Below are 6,483 nucleotides of genomic sequence, written 5' to 3'. Positions count from 1 at the left end.
CTTCCAAGGGCTTTCTGGGTCCCTGCCATGGACTTGAAGGCTGTTTCTCAAGTATTCCTGTTACCGCTTCTTGTTTTTCACGGCACGTGAAACCACTAGATCCTTCCCTGGTGGCTCAGTAGTAAAGAATCTGCCTGCGATGCAGGAGACCCAGGTTCAATCCCTGGGTCAGGAAGAGCCTCTGGAGAAGGGAATGGCAACCCACCCCAGTATTCTTGCCCGGAGAATCCCATGGACAAAGGAGCCTGGTGGGTTACAGTCCATAGCATCGCAAAGAGTTGGACACGACTGAGCGACTGACACTTTCACTTCAGGAGTTCACACAGCTGGGTTAGAACACTATTCTGCTGCCCTGGCTATGTGAATCTGGGTGAGTTACTCAAGTGCTCTGTGTTTCTGCCAATTGTGGATCTGGAAGGCTCTGGGGAAGAATTCTTAGACACAGAGAGGGCTGTTCACCATGTCCCCAGCCTCCAGCAAGAGGGTGTCCACTTTCTGACAAGAGTCATCATTATCATCATTATTGCTCTTATCATTTAGAGTAACAAGCAGTGAACTTCCTTTGCGGTCCAGTGATTAAGAATCCGCCTTCCAATGCAGGGGGCGAGTGCTCCATCCCTGGCTGAGGAACTAAGATCCCAGATGCTGCAGGGAAGCGAAGCCCGAGCGCCACAGCTAGAGAAAGCCTGAGCCCTACAAGGAAGACCCGGTGCAACCAAAGTAAAATAAAAGCTAACGGACAGGCCCAACTCCCCCCTAAATACTTCAGAGCACTTTTACTAGGAACAAGGACTTTCTCTGTCAAAATAAGTAAACTTTTTTTTTTAACTTTTTATTTTGTAATTGGGGTATCAGTTCAGTTCAGTCGCTCAGTCGTGTCCGACTCTTTGCGACCTCATGAATCGCAGCACGCCAGGCCTCCCTGTCCATCACCAACTCCCGGAGTTCACTCAAACTCACGTCCATTGAGTCGGTGATGCCATCCAGCCATCTCATCCTCTGTTGTCCCCTTCTCCTCCTGCCCCCAATCCCTCCCAGCATCAGAGTCTTTTCCAATGAGTCAACTCCTTGCATGAGGTGGCCAAAGTACTGGAGTTTCAGCTTTAGCATCATTCCTTCCAAAGAACACCCAGATCTCCTTTAGAATGGACTGGTTGGATCTCCTTGCAGTCCAAGGGACTCTCAGGAATCTTCTCCAACACCACAGTTCAAAAGTGTCAATTCTTCGGCACTCAGCTTTCTTCACAGTCCAACTTTCACATCCGTACATGACCACTGGAGAAACCATAGCCTATACTGATGAACAATTTGTGATAGTTTCAGGTGAACAGGTAAGGGACTCAGCCCCACATGTACACGTATCCATTCTCCCCCAACCCATCCAGGCTGCCACATAACATTGAACACAGTTCCATTGTATACAGCACGTCCTTATTGTTTATTCATTTTATTTATTTTTTTTAAATTTTATTTTATTTTTAAACTTTACAATATTGTATTAGTTTTGCCAAATATCGAAATGAATCTGCCACAGGTATACCTGTTTATTCATTTTAAATATAGCAGTGTGTACATGTCCATCCCCAACTCCCTAACTATCCCTTCCCACTCACATTGCTACAATACTACAAATTATAGTCCTTGTTCAGATTTCATCAGTGCCCTGATAACGTCCATTATGACTAGTGCCCACCCCCCACTCTGCGAGGCATCAGTCCAGGATTATGTGTGGCCCTTAGCTGTCACTTTTTTCACCTTCTTTAACCTGGAGATCACACAGAGCCAGTCACCAGTCCCCTCGCTTGTTTCCCCACAGCCCTGCTTCCCTGCTCTCAGTCACAGAGAAAGAACTCAGCGGACTCAGCCGTCCTGTGCAAAACCTTCTTTGGTAGTGCAGTGGGGCTGCTATTAATGCCAGTGCTGGATTAACGCCAGTGCCCACGAGGTGTCTGAATGGTCAGGGCAGGCTAGGGCATCAGACACCAGAGCTAAGAAAAGTGAATTGTGGATTGGCCATACCCATTTGAGAATAAACCTATGTCTTAGCAGCTCATTTCTTCTGACTTGGCAAAAGGTATACACTGCCACTGGAAGCAGCAGCCATGCCAAAGTCAAGTTTTAAAAATCTTTCTCTCTCCTACAACTGCTTCCCCTCCCACTTCCCTCCCTTCCTTTTGGAAAAAAAAAAATGATCTGAGCTCGAAACTCATCTTATAATATTTTAATTGAACAGTAAAACCCAGTGACTCTCTGAAAATGAGAAGCCCATAGTTAGGCTGGCCCCACCAGTCAGGGCCTGTTTTCAACAGTTGCAGAACCCAGGCTGTCTCATTTTGGGTAGCTGGCATCAAGCATATTAAAATGCATATGCAAATCACATAAGCTTTAAAAAATGTATTCAAATATTTCTTCCATCCTCCAGCTTCTCTTCTTGCTTAAAGAATTGAGGTAATATTGCTTTCTAACATTATATAAGTTTCTTGTGTATATTATAACACTACTGCATGCTCACCACCAAAAGTTTATTTTCCACCTGTCAGCATACACTTGATCCTCTTTAATCATTTCCCTACGCCCACCCCGCTGCCCCCAACCTGATAACCACTAACCTGTTCTCTGTATCTTTGTTTTTTGTTTGGTTTGGTCATTTATTTATTTTTATATTCCACATATGAGTGAAATCACGGGATGTCTGTCTTCTCCACCTGACTTATTTCACTTAGCATAATACCCTCCATCCATGCTGTTGCAAACGGCAAGATTTCATCTGTTTTGTGACTAACAGTCCCTTGTATGTGTGTGTACCACTACACTACATCTTCTTTATCCACTCATCTGTTGATAAGCACTGAGAGTGTTTCCATATCTTGGCTATTGTACATAATGTTATGATGAACATAAGGGTGCATATATCTTTTTGAAGTAGTGTTTTTGTGTTCTTTGGATAAATACCCAGAAGTGGGTATTAAGCTGGGTCATATGGTAGTTCTACTTGGTTTTTTGAGGAATCTTCATACTATTTTCCATAGTGGCTACACCAATTTACAATCTTACCAACACTGCACAAGGATTCCCTTTCCTCCACATCTTCTCCAATATTCATCTGTTTTATTGTTAATGGTATTTTAATGGGCATGAGATGATAGTGGTTTTCATTTGCATTTCCTTCGTAATTAGTGGTACTGAACAGCTTTTCATGTGCTTTTTGGCCATCTATATGTCTTCTTTGGGGAAAAAAACACATCTATTTAGATCCTCTGGACGTTTTTAAATCTTGTTTGTTTTCTTATCATAATTTAGTTGTCTGAGTCCTTTATATATTTTGGATATTAATCTTTTATGAAATACATGGCTTGCAAGTAACTTCTTTTATTCAGTAGGTTGTCTTTTCACTTCGTTGATGTTTTCCTTTGCAGTAGAGGCTTTTCAGTTTGATGTGGTCCTACTTGTTTATTTTTGCTTTTGTTTCCCTTGCTGGAGGACACACCCAGAAAGATAACGCCAAGGTCAATGTCTTCGTATGAATTATCCCCTTTATCATTATACAGTGTCCACCTTTGTCTCTGGTCACTTTTTGTGGCTTGAGTTCTCTTTGTCTCATGTGAGTGTGGCTACACGCTTTCTTTTGGCTCCCATTTGCTTGAAGTATCATCTTCCATCCCTTCACTTTGAGTCTGTTTATCTTTAGAGCTGAGGTGAGTCTCCTGGAGGCTGCCTGTAGTTGGGTCTTGTATTTTAATCTATTCAGCCACTCTGTCTTTTGATTAATGAATTCAGCCCATTTATATTTAGGGCTGCTGCTGCTGCTAAGGCACTTCAGTCGTGTCCGACTCTGTGCGACCCCATAGACAGCAGCCCACCAGGCTTACCCGTCCCTGGGATTCTCCAGGCAAGAACACTGGGGTGGGTTGCCACTTCCTTCTCCAATGCATGAAAGTGAAAAGTGAAAGTGAAGTCACTCAGTTGTGTCTGACTATTAGCAAGCCCATGGACTGCAGCCTACCAGGCTCCTCCGTCCATGGATTTTCCAGGCAAGAGTACTGGAGTGGGGTGCCATTGCCTTCTCTGTATATATAAGGCAGTTATTGATAAATGAGAACTGAGTATGGCCATTTTATCTTTTGCTTTTTGGTTGCTCCATATCGTCATTGTTTCTTTTTCCTGAGTTTCTGTTTGCCATTTTTGTTTGGTATTTTCTGTGATGTTTTTCTCAATTTCCCCATTTTTATGTTTCAGGTCTCTGCTCTGCCTTTATCTTTTGTGGTTACTGTGAGGTCTGCATAAAATGTCTCATGGATAAAATAGCCCTTTTCTGCTGGGAGAACCTTATCTTCATTTGTCTATAGGGGTTCTGTCCTTTTCTTCCTTTTTATGCTTTTATTGTCTCACATTATCCCTTTTAATGTTCTGTTGTGAGTTTGTTAGCAAATCGAAGTAGCTATAGCTTTTTTTTTTTTAACTGCCTTTCCCCTTTCAACCTTTAAGCTATAATTACGTGCTTAACAACTTATTCTGATATAGAGTTGCAATTTTCTGATTCTATCTGCCACCTTACTCAAAGTTTTGTGTACCTTTGCCTTTTTGTTTCAACTGAAAGAGCTCCTTTCAACATCTCTTATAAGGCAGGTGTAGTGGTGATGAATGCTCTCAACTTTTGTTTGTTTGGAAAGAGCTTTTATTTCTCCTTCATATATGAATAATAACTTTGCTGGATAGAGCATTCTTGGCTGACACTGTTTATCTCTCAATATTTTGAGTATATCATTCTGCTCTCTCCTGGCCTGTAGAGTTGCTGCTGAAAAATCTGCTGATAGCCTAATGGGGATTCTGTATACATTGCCATGTTTTTTTTCCCTTTGGCAGCCTTTAACATTTTTCTTTGTCGACTTTTAGACAGTTTTAATATAATACATCTTGCATGAGTGTGTGCTGCTGCTGCTGCTAAGTCACTTCAGTCATGTCTGACTCTGTGTGACCCCATAGATGGTAGCCCACCAGGCTCCCCGTCCCTGGGATTCTCCAGGCAAGAACACTGGAGTAGGTTGCCATTTACTTCTCCAACGCATGAAAGTGAAAAGTGAGAGTGAAGTCGCTCAGTTGTGTCTGACTCTTAGCGACCCCATGGACTGCAGCCTACCAGGCTCCTCCATCCATGGGATCTTCCAGGCGAGAGTACTGGAGTGGGGTGCCATTGCCTTCTCTGGTGTGTGCATGCTAAGTCGCTTCAATTGTGTCTGATTCTTTGCTACTCTATGGAATATAGACCCTCCAGGCTCCTCTGTCCATGGAATTCTCCAGGCAAGGATACTGGAGTAGGTAGTCATGCCCTCCTTCAGAGGATCTTCCCAACTTAGGGATCAACCCTGCATCTCTTATGTCTCCTTCATTGGCAGGTGAGTTCTTTATCACTAGTGCCACCTAGGAAGCTTGCAATACATCTTACACTGAGATAATTCTGTGTTCTCTTTATTTCTTGGACTTGTATAAATGGTTCCTACCCTGAGTTTGGGAATTTTTCAGCCATTATTATTATTATTATTTTGACCATGTCATGCAGCTTGTGGGATCTCAGTTCTGCAACCAGAGATTGAATCTGGGTCACAGCAGTGAAAGGGCCAAATAGTAATCACTAGAACACCAAGGAAGTCCCTATTATTTCTTCAGATAAACTCTCTGCTCCCTTCTCCCTCTCTCCTTCCGTTGGAGTATCTTTTCCTTATGTTGTCCTTCCTAATGGAGTCAGATAGTTTGCTTAGAATTTCTTCTATTTTTTTCTTTAGATCTTTGTTCTCTCCACTCTTCTACCTGAAACATATCTAGATCTCTATCGCTGAGCTTGCTAATTCTTTCTTCCACGTGGTTTTCTCTATTTGCAATGCTTTCTAGTGCATTCTTTATCTAATTTGTTGAACGCTTCAGCTCCAGAATTTGTTTGATTCTTTTTGAATTTCCATCGCTTTCATAAAGTATTCCTTTTGTTTAATCATTTTATTCCTTAGTTCACTGAACTCCTTTTCTGAGTTTCCTTGTAGCTGGTTGAGTTTCTTCATGACAGCTGTTTGAATTCTTTATTACTTGAACTATTCCATGGCATTATTTTTTTAAATCAATGTATTTTTAACTGGAGGGCAATTGCTTTACAATACTGTGTTGGTGTCTGTTCATGACTTTAAGTTTGGTTTCCAGAGAATTGTCATTTTCCTCTTGTGATATCACATTACTGGCTTTTCATGGTGATGCACACTTGAAGTAAAGAACACCTTCTTTCTTTAGGTAAAACTTTTTTTCACTTGGTTCTAAGAACTCAACAGTTAGCAATGAGCTAACTGTTTTGTTTTTCAGTGGTGCTGTAGCACACGTTTTGGGTTTCTTTTACAGGAGTTGCCTCCGGCTATATTTGAAAATGGGCACTTTTTACCCTCCACCGCGCCTGTCGGAGCCATCGCTGACTTTGGAGTTTTAAACTCGTTGTCACTGCTTGTT

The sequence above is a fragment of the Bos grunniens genome, chromosome 29 (genome assembly GCF_055505025.1).
Source record: "Bos grunniens cultivar Pamir isolate PY7600 chromosome 29, Bosgru_T2T1.0, whole genome shotgun sequence".
Lineage (NCBI taxonomy): Eukaryota > Metazoa > Chordata > Mammalia > Artiodactyla > Bovidae > Bos > Bos grunniens.
The sequence above is the reverse complement of the archived record's forward strand: the minus strand, read 5'-3'. Positions refer to the sequence as shown.